Here is a 14,170-nt window from a genome sequence, read left to right as displayed (position 1 = left end):
CCTTAAATATTTCAGGTAAAATAAATTCACTGTAAAAGCACACTGAATGGTTAAATATTTTAAATAATTGGGATAATTCAGAAACATATTATGAGGCATACATCAGAGAAATTATAGGCCCCAAATCCAAGTTAATCCAAAATTAATTCCTAATAATATCTATATACTGTTATACTGCTCTTATCTTTGGCACTTTAAAATTAGCTGGGCACACAGAAGTTTTTTTTATTGTAAAGATACTGTACAGAGGGGTTACAGTTACATGAGTAAGGTAATGAGTACACTTCCTATTGAGCATTGTTAGTCCCTCCTTTGTTTTTCCCCTATCATCCCTTCCCTCCCCACCTTCCCAAATTCTTCCTCCCTCCCACCCCCCAAGCTGTAAAATTCATTTTCAACATAATGTCTTGTACATATCATTGCTCTCTGTAGACCTGGAGTAAGCTGACAGGCTCTGTCCTATACTTTAGATGTCAGATGCAAATGGGTCCCAGGTTACCAACAACTTCAGCCTAATTTGGCTGCAACTTAGAGGTTCCCATGACCTTTCCATGAGCTTAATTTTCTAGAATGGTTCACAGAACTCAGGAAACCAAGTTACTTAGAAGATTACTTGTTTATTAGAAAAGAATACAACTCAAGAACAGCCCACTGAAAAAGATGGGTAGGGCAAGGTATGGACCAGCACCAAGCTTTCTTGTCCTTTTTTAATGTGCTGCTCTGTGTGTTTCTCAGTCAAGAAAGCTTCCAAGCCTCACCATTTATTTATTTATTTATTTTTGGTTTATCTTGGTTGCCTTATTTATTATTTTTTTAGTCTTCATTCAATACAGATGATTGATTAAACTTATCCCTCTGTCCAGAGTCAAAGACTAAAGTTAAAAGTTATAATTCTATTCATATGACCCCTCCCAACAAGCCCTTGTTATTTATTTATTTTTTAAAATATTTTTTATTGTATAGTTCGTTTTCAACATAGTGTCTTGTACATCTCATTGGTACAATGGGTCAACCTGTATCCTTATTTCAGCATTTTGTTATTTCCCTTCCCCTCCCCAAGATGCAGGGCATCGACATCAACTACAATAAAAACAGGGCTATAACACGGAGGAAGAACATATGCAAGAAACAAAAAAATCACATAGTACATTAAAAACAACAGCAACAAAGCTAAAACCTCTTGTGTCCCTATTTTAGAGCTCATTTTGCTTAGCCTCATCTTATATGGTCATATGTCCATAGCTTTTGACCTTTTCTGCTTGTCCTCGACTTATACTAGTTATTGCAAATAAGGGAAACCATAGGACCTATGTTTCTTTGGGCCTGGCTTACTTTACTTAATATAATTTTTTCCAAGTCTTTCCATTTCCTAACAAATGGGGCGATGTCATTCTTTCTGATGGAGGCATAGAATTCCATTGTTTGTGTGTGTGTGTGTGAGTGTGTGTGTGTGTGTGTATATATATATATACACACATATACATATATGTATATATATATATATATATATATATATATATATATATATATATATATATATATATATATATATATATACACACACACACCACGTTTTCTTGATCCATTCATCTACTGAGGGGCTTCTGGGTTGGTTCCATATCTTAGCTATGGTAAATAATGATGAGATAAACATAGTTGTGCTGGTAGTTTTAGTATGGCCTTGGTTGTGATCGTTTGGGTAAGTGCCCAAAAGTGGGATTGCTGGGTCATAGGGGAGCTCTATGTGGAGTCTTTTGAGGAACCTACATACTGCTTTCCAAAGTGGTTGAACAAGTTTACACTCCCACCAACAATGCAGTAGGGTCACAAAGAAGTTTTACAAGCAAGAATGCACTGCTTTCTGATGGCACTGAACTCTAAAAATTCCGCCACAAAGCCAAGCCTCATTTATGTCATCTCTAAAGCTGCATTTAACAAACTGAGTACCTGATATGGGCAACTCAATGAGATTTACTAGGAGGTTAAAGTAAAGGCAGGAGCTTTCCTCATCCTTCAAATCTTTAGTTTGCCTCTTGAGCATAAGCTAGTAAAAAGGACCCATTCACTTGGTGTAACACCTAGTAGTACTCAGCATGGAGCAGGTGAATGAACCAATGAAACAGGTTTTGTAGAAACACAATACAAATAACATCATCAGTAACTTACATATGCCAGCTGCTATCCCAATGCACTCGAACTTAATTAGGCCATTTAGTCATTTCCTCACTAAAAGACAAGTACTAGTTATTATTCCAATCTTACAGATAAGAAAATTGAGGCATATAAAGGTTAAGAGAGGGCTGGGAAGGTGGCTCAGGGGTACAGTGCTTGCCTTGCATGCATGAGGCCCTGGATTCGATTCCTCAGCACCACATAAGCAGGAAAAAAAAAGCTGGAAGTGGTGCTATGGCTCAAGTGGTAGTGCGGTAGCCTTGAGCTGAAGAGCTGAGGGACAGCGCCCAGACCCAGAGTTCAGGCCCCATGACCAGACCCCCCCAAAAAAATAAAGGTTAAGAGATTGCTCAATGTCACACAGCTAATAAGGACTATAATAGGACTTGAACCAGGAAATGTGGCTCCAGAATCTGCTCCTGACTACTAGATCAAGTTAACTATAAGAATGGTAGGTTCAAGAATGACAGCTGAGCAAAGTCCTAGTTCTACAAGGGCCTTGATTTAGAAGTTCCACTGGAAAGATTCAGAGATGAATTATCTAAAATCAGAGTTCTAGAATTGGCCGGAAGATTGTAGAAGGCACATTACAGCACCATTTAATAAGGAAGTCTTTGCACCTTAGGGCAGATCCTCTTAGTGGTATAAAATGGTAAATAAAAATGTTTAAATATTGTACAAAAGAATTACCATTAAAAATCAGTTATTAAGTACAGTATATCTTGATCAGTGTCACTCATTTCATCATTCTCCCCATCTCTCCCAACCAAATCCCTCCCCTCAATTTTCTTAATTTCACAGGATATGCACTGAATATTACAACTGCTTCTTCCCTCTTCCTCTCTTCATTTGTCTACCCTCCACCCTTGACTTCCCTCCATACCTTTCAACTGCAAGTTTTCTGGTATTTATTTTGTAGGACTATGAGTTTTTCTAGGGAATTATACCTTTTGAATCCTCCCCTGTAGATACTATTCTTCAATTAACACAGTTGAGTACACTTAATGGGCAAACCAACTAAATAGAGACTTCTCAGCAGAAGTAAAAGTGGGCAATAGGCACATGAAGAAATGCTCAATCTGGCCACAAAGGAAATGCAAATCAAAACAACATTCCATCTCACCCACGTTAGGATAGCTATCATTCAAAGTTCACTTTCACATAGTGTACATTGAGTATAATGATTTCAGCATTTGCTTTCCCTTCCTCCCTCATTTGTGTATGGTACAACCTATATAATACAAGAGATATAAGAATTATGTACTTAATAAAAGTAACATGTATTTTAAAAAAGAATTCCATCAACAGATGCTGGAGCACACATGGGGGAAAAGGAACTCTAATACACTGGGTTTTTAAAAAAAATTATTATCTTTAAGTAGTTGTACAAAGAAGTTCCCATTCTACAAAGCAGTCAGTATATGAGTACAAAGTGTCTGACAACATTGTCACCCATCTCTCTTTATCCATCCCTTCTCTCACTTTTTTTCTTTAATTGAGATTAGGTGATTACATAAATTTCACATATTTCACAGTATTGTGGAATAGTGATACTTAGAGTCACACATTTTAACTTTCACAAGGCAAATTTTCATTATCATGGCCTATAGAACTTGTAAATTCTGTGAGCTTTGACAATACAAGTTATTTTTCCACATCAGGTGATGTTTACATTTCTTTCCTTTTGCTTAGTGTAGGCTATTCCCACTTATTCTATTCCTCCTACTCGCTTCCCACTATTGCGTGCATATATCTACCATATATATGGTCTAGAACATGGAGTCATTTAGCAATGATATGACAAAATGGGTGGCTGTCCTTTGTTTCTTGAGTCCTGTTACTCTGCCGTATCTTCTTGTATTTTGGTTTAGGGAGACCGTGTGCTGTTTTGAACCCTAATACACTGTTGATGGAAACTTTTCAACTATTCTAGAAAACAGTTTGGAGATTTCTGAAAACACTAAACACAGAGCTACCCTCTCATCCAACAATACAATTCCTAGACCTTTATCCAAAAGATTATAAATCAGAATAAAGACACTTATACAACCATGTTCATTGCTGTACTAGTCACCATAGCCAAAGTATGGAAACAGCCCAGATACACTTCAATGGACAAAAGATCAAGAAAATATATTTATAAACAATGGAATTTTATTCATCCATTAGGAAGAATATTAAATTATTTGCAAAGAAACATGGACCTGGAAAAATTATGTTAAGTGAAGTAAGTCAGGCCGAGAGCAACAAAGGATTCATGTTTTCTCTCATATGTGAAGCTGAGGATTTATTTTTTAATATAGTGTGATGCAAGTCAGATTTTCAGCTATTTTTTCCAGTCCTGGGGCTTGAACTCAGGGCCTGAGCACTGTTCTTGAGTTTCTTTTTGCTCAAGGATAGCATTCTACCACTTGAGCCACTTCTGGCTTTTTCTGTTTATGTGATACTGAGGAATAGAACCCAGGGCTTCATGCATGTTAGAACTTTACTACTAAGCCACAAGCCCAGCCCCCAATTTTCAGCTTAAACTGAAGATTTTTCCTCCACCAGTGATAAAATTGCTCCATGAAAGAGGAAACAGGCAGAAGTGAACATGACTGGTTAGCCAGAGGTAATGAAGCATGCCTGGGCCTTGTGATGACATCCTGCCACAGAGAAATAGATAAAAACTAAAGTGATTACAAAAGCAGGCACATTCCCATAAGTCCTATGGTCCCTCTTAACTGGCTAGGAGAGATATGATCCTGTTTTAATTAAGTGTCTTTAATCAAATCACATCAAATTATGATTATAGTAAATACATTAGGAAACACTAACATACTCAAATAGATTATCAACAGTAAAAATATCCAGAGTTTTCATAAGGGAATGATTTTCTAACAGAAACACACATACATTTATAGTTACATAAATATAACTGATTTTTTGAAATTATAAAACAAGGGAGGAGTAACACTATTCAAAAAGAAATGTACTCATTACCTTGCTTATGTATCTGCAACCTCTCTGTACATCACCTTACAATAAAAAACAAGGTCAAAATGGAAATAATGCAAATGCTTTTATAATTATTTCTTCTGTACGCCTTAAAGAAAAAAAAATCCAAACCAGTCTATTCTCATTGATCCTCTGAGAACACAGGCTGGTTGTAGGATAGCAATTCAGTCATATATATCTTCTTGATGCTTTTTCCACTCAAACAGATAAAGCAGCAAATGCTAAACCTTTTGAATCCCATATGAATGCCTTACCAGTCATGCTACAGATTCTCTCGGTTATGCCTGAAATATTTCAGCTTTAGTACCTTGTAGGAGTGTAACACTATTCTGAAGACCCAGATCCCAGGGCCTTTTGTCCCATGGAAAGGCACTTTGAAAGCCTTGCCCTTTGCTGAAATATTGTCTCATTTAATTCATGAAATTTTTCCTGCACACTTTGGATTCTCAAGTTCCACTCTCAGGATTTTAAACTATATGTAATCTATATATACTAATGTTTACCTATATATTTAAGCTGGAATTTAATTTAAAACATTTAACTTCAAACTAACAATATCCATGAAGTCTCAGGTCTGATATAAAGAATTAAACAAAACTATTTTTAAGGTAAATATGTTGTTAAAAACTGCACAGTAAAGTTGAATTTCAATGCAATCTATGGGGTTTTTTTAATGAAACTTTTCAAAATAGCAGATTAGAAGCTTTTTTTTCCCAGTTGGTTGTGGCCCTTGAACTCTGGACCTGAGCAATTCAGCTCAGGGCTAGTGCTCTACCAAACTCAGTGCCACTTCCAGTTTTCTGGTGGTTAACTGGTGATAAGAGTCTCATGGACTTTCCTGCCTAAGCTGGCTTTGAACCATGATCCTCAGATCTCAGCCTCCTGAATAGCTAGGATTACAGGCAAGAGCCACCAGTGCCTGGCAGATTAAAAAAAAGCTTTTCCCATGAAACTCAGTAAATAGAAGAGTTGAGTAACAAAAGAAAGATTACATTCCAAAGAGAGGAAGAGCATCAAAAATTAAATGAGAGGTGGCAAGATAACTTTAAAGTATGGAGAAACAGAAAGGTAACTGAAAGAAAAGTAGGAAACAGTCTATAATTCCTGCTCTGGCTCCCAGTGGGCATGGCGAAGCCAAAACCACAACCACAGTGCAGGGAATTGGTGTGTCAGTGATTCCTTCAGCCTGGAAGGCCAGCTTTGGAGAAGAAGACATTTTGTTGTTCCCACAGCATGGAAGACTATAGCCAGGCATCATCTTCACTGGGGACAAAGCTTCTCTAGTAACCTCAAAGCCAGGAATAATCAACAGCTCAGGGAGCCTGGGACACTGTCATAGCATCTGGGTGAGATATGACCAGGAGAGGTGGTATTGATAGGGACCTACTGAGAAGTTTAAGCAATTGGAAGTGTGAGTAGGAAGGGGCACTGTGGTCAATGGCCCTGCCTTTTGTGGCATGGAGTGACCCTCATCACCTGAGTATCACTCTGGAAACAGAGCTCCAGTCAATGACTGGTGGAGTTCTTGGCTTTGAGAAGCAGACCCCAAGTGTGTTTGTGGTTGCTGCCAGGCAGGACTGCAAGATCTAAGCTCAGGTCCCACATATCACTCAACTTACTCTGTCTTGTTCCTCCCACACCCTGGTTAACTGAAGGGCAGAGGCTGAGAGCACTGAGACCTGTAACAGTGAATGCCAGGCTCCCTTGGTTCTCCTCCACCAGTGAAGAACTCAGTGCTCAGCTTACTTCCTCTATTCTACTAAGCATTTAGGAAATAGATTTTTGCAGATAGCTGGAGCACAAACTGGGGGAGGGGACTTGTGGAACAAGTTTTGTAACCTCGTTGGCCCATAGGGTACAAAGCTCCTTGAGACCAGTAGCAGTTCTCAATATACAAAGGAGGGAACCTTCTAAAGTAAGTGTAGCCATGAAATCAACAACTGACCCTTGACTGACCCCACTCTCAGCCCACATACAACACCAATGATCTCAATTCTCCAATTAAAATAAAACAAACAACTATCGTTTTGGTCTGAGACTGATTGAATGCTTTCATTTATTGGCAAGTACACTACCAACTGAGCCATGCCTCCAACCCCAACAAACTCAACTTTGTGTTGACTACCGGAAATGCCCCACACTGGCAAAGACAAACAAGTAAAAGGACTGAAAAAGGTATTCCAAGCAAATGGGCCCCAAAGGTAAGCATGAGTAAGCTATACCAGATTTGACAAAATTAGTCAGAAGAGGACAATGAAAATAAAGAGAACAGTTCATAAAGAAGACACAATAATGATAAACTTGCAGTACTGAACAATGGTATACTTAATTTAATCTAACAAACAGCACTGAACACACAAAAGAACCTATAACAACAATAAAAAACCAACAACAATAGTGAGTAACTGCAATACCGTATCTTACCAGTATTGAGTTATCCAAAGTCAATAAACTCCAGAATTGAATGACACCATAAATCATACAGAATATTCCACTCCATAGCCACTTCACAATATACATATCCTTTCCAATAACATACAGAACTTTCTACAAATTGGAGTAAATCTTAACAGAAAATTAAAATGCTTTGTATTAAAAATCATGGAATAAAACTAGAAACAGACATTTAAAAAGCTACAGAAAATATACAAACACATGGATACTGAAAAATACACTTTGTACAGTCATTGAAGAAATATGAGGAAAAATCACAAAAATTCCTAGAAGAAAATAAAACTAAAGATACAACATGAAGACAACTCTAAGAGGGAAGTTGTGAGTGTCTAAAAATTTAGAGAAATCTCAAATAGCATGATGCACCTCAGGCCCTTAGTAAAATATAAACAAATGAAACTTCAAACTAGTAGAAGGAAAAAAAATAAGATCAGAGCTAGAATTAATGAAGTAAGAACTAAAAGGATGCTACAAAGAATCAATGAAGAGTTGGTTCTTTGAAAGAATAAGAAAGATGAACAAGCCTTGAACCAAACTAACCAAAAGAAAGACAAAAATTAATAAAATTAAAGGATGCGTTATAAAACATGACACTGAAATCTGGAGGGATATTAGGGTACTCTAATGAATGGGAAAATCTGAAAGAAATGGATCTTTAGACATAAATGACTTAGAAAAACTGATTCAAGAAATTACAAATCAACAGATCAATAACAAATAATGAGATTAAAACGCTTATAAAATCCCAACGGGACACAGAATTCAATGCTGAACTGCGCTAGGGGATAGTGGGAGAACAACAATGGTGGGGGTAACAATGCTCGCTAGGAAATGCACTCATTACCTTACTCACGTAACTGTAACCCCTCTGTACAGCATCTTTACAATAAAATTTAAAGAAGAACGACTGTAACACCAATGCTCTCATACTATTTCTCGAAATAGAAAGCCAGTATGACTGTGATACCAAAGCCAGAGAAAGAAACTACAGAAGATTATACACCATTTCCTTCAAAAGTAGTAAAAGTCTGCTATAAAATACTTGCCAACTAAATTCAATAATACATTATTGAATTATATACATTATTGAATTATATATCATGATCATATTGGTTTCATTGCAGGGATGCAAGGATGATTCAAATAAGTAAATCAATAAACATAATAGCATATAAATAGAATTAGAGACAGAAATCACATGTTCATCTCAACAGATGACAAAAAATATTCCCTGGACAAAATCCAACATCTCTTCATGATAAAAGCCAAAAAGAAACTAGAAATAATTTATCCAACATTATACTGAATGAGGGAATACGAAAAGCATTTCCTTTGAACTTGGAAACGAGACAAGGGTATATACTCTTTACGCTAGTACTCAATAGAGTGTCTGAATTCTTAGGTCAATAAAGAAAGAGCAAAGAAAATTATTTAAATAGAAAAAGAAGTTCAGTTATCCCTGTTTTCAGACGACAGAATCCTATACTTATAAGAGCATCAAATCTCTACTACAATATACTATACTTTCAGAAAAGAGCAGGATATACAATAAACAATGTAAAAATAGTAGCTTTTCCATACCCCAACCAAAAACTCACTGAAAAGGACACAAGGAAAGCAATCTCATTCACAATAGCCTAAAAACAATACAAAACAATACCTAGGTATAAACTTAACCGAAGATGTTAAATATCTGAACAATGAAAACTATAAAGCAATTTAGGAAGAAATTAGAAGCTAGAAATACCTATCATATTCATGGATCAGCAGAATATATCTTATTAAAATGGCCATATTGTCAATGTAAATATACAAAGTCAGTGCAATTCTCATCAAAATTCCAGTCACACTGTTCTCAAAATTAGGGAAAAACTATCCTAACATTCATGTGGTAACACATAAGACTTTGGACAGCCAAAGCAATTCCGAGCAAGGGAGCAGTCGTGGAGCCATTTTAAAACTGCTTTTAAACTACAGAATACTACTGAAATATAACAATAAAACCTACATAGGACTGTCACCAAAACAGACATGAACACCAAGGGGATAAAACAGAAGATCTAGAAATAAGTTCAAGGACTTACTGCCATCTGATTCCTAACAAAGAAACAAAAAATACATATTGATCAGGGGAGGGTGGGGGCGGGGGTGGGGGGGGGTGGGTAGGGAGGGAGATGGGAGAAGGGATGGGAAGGGGAAACCGAGGAGGCAACAATGCTTGATAAGAAATGTACTCATTACCTTGCTCATGTAATTGTAACTCCTCAGTACAGTATTTTCACAATAATAATAAAAGGTAGAAAAATACATATTGGAAAAAACAGCCTCTTTAACAAGTAGGGTTTGAAAAACTGGATATTTACATATAGAAGACGGAGACTGCATCCCTGTATCTCATCCTTTGTTCCCCACGTCTTTCATCATATCACCTGCTTACACAGGAGGGTACATTTTGACTTGCCCATGTATGAATACAACGCCTTGGTAAACTCACTCCCCTCCATCAGTCTTTTCATCTTCCCTCCTTTCTTCCCAAACCAAACGTTAACCAACTTCATGTTTCCATTCCATATACACATAAAGTATTTTGAATATATTAGCCCTCCTTTAGCTTCTTTGTCCACTCTCACTTCCTGAATAGGACTTGTTTGACATTCCTATCATTCATGTTCCAAAGTGTTTCACTTTGATATTTCATATATGCATGTAAACTACTTCAATTGGCTTGACCCCCTCACTTACTCTTACTTCTTCAATTCCTCTATCTCCTATTAATCAACAGTGAGTTTTGTTTTGTTATCTCTATTCACAGATGCAGTGTATTTCTCTATATTATTCACCCTTGAACATTCTCTATTCTTTCCCACTTCCTCTAACTCCCCTCAATTACAAATATGTTCATAAATATGCATGATCCTGCATGTATTTATGTATATCTTATCTTCTGGATCTATCATCCACAAATAAGATAAAACATGCCAACTTTGGTCCTTTTGAATGTGGCTTACTTCATTTAGCATGATGATCTCCAGTTCCTGAAAATGACCTAATTTCCTATTTTATGGCTGAATAATACTCGTGTGTGTGTGTGTGTGTGTGTGTGTGTGTGTGTGTGTGTGTGTGTGTGTGTGTACACAGACATCTTTCTGATCCATTTATTAGCAGGAGAGCATTTGGACTGCTTCTATAGTTTGGTTATTGTGAATAGTGTATAATGAACATGGATGTATAAACACCTCTACTGTATTCTGACATATTCCTTTGGCTATATACTCAAGAGTAATATCAACACGAGGTAATTCTATTTTCAGTTTTTCAAAGGGTTTTCATACTGATTTCCATCATGGTTGCAATAGTTTATATACCCACCAACAGTGTATTTTCTCAGTATCTTTGCCACCATTTATTCATGTTTGTGTTCTTTACAATGGTTATTCTGACTGGCGTTAGTTGAAATCTCAACATCATTTACATAGTCATTTCCTTTATGACTGGGAATATTGGGCATTTCCTCGTATATTTGTTGTTTATTGGTATTTCTTTTGAGAAATGGCTATTTACTTAATTTACACATTTATTAACTGTTACTGATTCTTTGGGTGTTTAATTGTATATACTGGCTATAAATCCTTTTGAAGATATATAACTGACAAAGATTCAAGTCTGTATGATGTCTCTAGTCTAGGAACTGTTGCTTTTGTTGCACAGTTGTTGTTTTTTATATAATCCCGTTACCAGGTACAATTTAATAGCTGTTAAATACATAAAATAGTTCTTTATCAGTTTAAAAAGAAATACTTATTATATCTAAGTTTAAATTTTGTAAGAAAATATTTTTTTCCAAATGTATATCACATTGTGTTCAAAACTGAATATAAAACTAGTGCTAGTGGCTCATGCCCTTAATCATAGCTACTTCAGGAGGCTGAGATCTGAGAATCAAAGTTCAGAGCCAGTTAAGGCAGACAAATCCACAAGATTCTTATCTGCAAATAACAGAAAAAAACACAAAGTAGTATTATAACTCAAGTGGTAGAGTATCAGCTGTGAATAAAAATGTTGAGTGTACAAGGCCTTGATTTCAAGCCCCAGTTCTGGCGAACAATAACGACAACTTACAAACGATATAATTTATAATACAGGAAAGCTACTTCCATAATAGTAGAGTACAGGACTCCACAGACCTACTCCCAAGTAAAACAAATATAACTAGTGAAAATTATAAGAAACAAACCATTTAAAGTCTGTCTTTGAAACCTGTCCGAAAATATATGACAGATAAATCAACATTTATTCAAGAAAACCAACACAAACAGCCAGAATCTGTGGCATCTGAGCCATCTCCCCCACCCCCTACACACATATCAGGTCAATAGAATGGAAGCTTCACTCTACATGGCTGTGGCCATCAGACTTTGCTCTCATTGCCTGGTTCAGGTGAAGGTTATGGTACTTCCAAGGCCAGGCAGATCCCCGTTGCAGAGTTAAATTACAAGTGACTGTTGTCAAAAGAACTGCTTTTCTCCACCTGTTTCCTACTTATCCCAAGTTTTAAGAAAGAAGGTCTATTCCAGTCATGACATGCTTAGAACAACAGGAACTCAGGTTCCAACACCCCAGTTAATTCATAGAGTGGAAGTTCAACATTAGGAGAAGCAAGCTAAGGAGAGGCTACTGTCCCTGACCTGTGTCTCCCTCATAAAGCTAGGAATGGGGAATCATTCTATGAAAAACAGTCCTACATTCCTACTCCAACTTTGGAGAAGTGATTTAGTTTTTTCCCAGGAGAAGAGTCAGGTCACAAGGACAGACCTGCAAAGCTCTCCCCAAAGAAAGTGAATTTATTTAGAATAGCACATGGGGAAGCCCAAGCATAAACATAGTAGAAATTTCAGTAAGCAATCAAGAGGAAGCTAGTAGTTGTAAGACAACAATAAATTTACCTGTACTTGTTGGGATTTTTTGTTTGTTTTTTCTTTTTTCTTTTTTGCCAGTCTTGGGGCTTTGACTTTGGGCCTGGCACTGAGCTTCTTTTGCTCAAGGCTAGCACTCTACCACTTGAGTCACAGCACCACTTCTGGCTTTTCTGTGTATGTAGTACTGGGGAATAGAACCCAGGGCTTCATGCATGTAAGGCAAGCACTCTACCATCAAGCCACATTCCTAGCCCTTACCTTAGTTTTATAGAGAATGAGTAAATGAGTTTAGAAGAGTCCTTCAGAGGACAGAACAAACCTCAAAGGCCAGCCTCGAAAAATATTTTGTGCAGAAGGGCCTGAATATAGTTGAATCAGACTCTGCAGCAATTTATGCCCTGGGCATGGTTGAAAACAGTAAGAACAATTAGCAAGCAATTACTAGAACTTAATCCCTGGTTGTACTACCAACCAAGGCATGCCGCTGAACATAAATATGAAGTAAAGAAACCATCAAGCCGGGCGCTGGTGGCTCACGCCTGTAATCCTAGCTACTCAGGAGGCTGAGATCTGAGGATCGCGGTTCAAAGCCAGCCCAGGCAGGAGAGACTGTGAGACTCCTATCTCCATTAAACCACCAGAAAACCGGAAGTGGTGCTGTAGCTCAAGTGGTAGCATGCTTGCCTTGAGCTGAAGAGCTGAGGGACAGCGCCCAGGCCCAGAGTTCAAGCCCCACGACCGACAAAAAAAAAGAAAAAGAAACCATCAAAGACAGCCCCTGCTAAAATTACATCAATCTTTGGTGACTATGTTTGGTGACAAATACTAGGAAAGAAGAAATTAGTATACACAGTTAACACAATAAAATACTTAGTTTTTAACTAAATATGGGACAAAAGTGGGCATAGTGGCATGCTCTGGGAACTTTAGCACTGAGAAGACCAAAGCAGAAGGATCTTGAGTTAGAGGCAAGTCTAGGCTAAATAGAGGGACCCTGTCTATTAAAAAATATGAAGGAGGTGGAGGGGAGAAAGAAGGAAGGAAGGAAGGAAGGAAGGAAGGAAGGAAGGAAGGAAGGAAGGAAGGAAGGAAGGAAGGAAGGAAGGAAGGAAGGAAGGAAGGAAGGAAGGTCCCAAAACATAGCAAAAAATAGAAACATCTGTGAGAAGGTCTGAGTTCAGACTTAGCATAATAAGACTTGGTAACCATTATAAGTATGTTTTAAAAACAACTAAAGGAAATGATAATTTAAGACACAAAAGTATGTTGACAATGTTGTATCAAATCAAAATACCAATAAAGAGAAATAAGAAGGAAGAAAGGGAGGGAGGAAGGGAGGGAGAGGGAGAGAGAGAGAGGAAGAGGGAGATGGAGAGAGAGGGAGAGAGAGAGAGAGAGAGAGAAGGGAGGGAGGGAGGGAGGGAGAAAGAGGGAGGGACTTTTCTGCTGGGGCTGAATTTCAAATAGGATCCTCTGGGTCTTTGCTTCTTTAAGTAGTAAGATTACAAGAATGAGGAACAGGAGTTTTTGCACAAATTTTTGTTTTAATTGCCAGCCAAGAATTTTGTATTTAGTAAAAATGAATGTAGCAAAATTATATATGTACATGCATGTGCACATTCACATGCTTG

At 37.3% G+C, this 14,170-nt stretch overlaps 1 protein-coding gene across 2 annotated transcripts in view; it reads right to left on the bottom strand.

Annotated features, from left to right (window-relative positions):
- Positions 1-14,170, bottom strand: part of Ldlrad4 (low density lipoprotein receptor class A domain containing 4) — a 347,246-nt gene that overhangs the window by 34,086 nt on the left and 298,990 nt on the right. The window lies entirely within an intron of this gene.

This window comes from Dipodomys spectabilis, unplaced genomic scaffold (assembly GCF_019054845.1).
Source record: "Dipodomys spectabilis isolate Male_0828 unplaced genomic scaffold, ASM1905484v1 ptg000083l, whole genome shotgun sequence".
Lineage (NCBI taxonomy): Eukaryota > Metazoa > Chordata > Mammalia > Rodentia > Heteromyidae > Dipodomys > Dipodomys spectabilis.
Note: the sequence above shows the minus strand (reverse complement) of the source record. Positions and strands in the feature narration are given on the sequence as shown.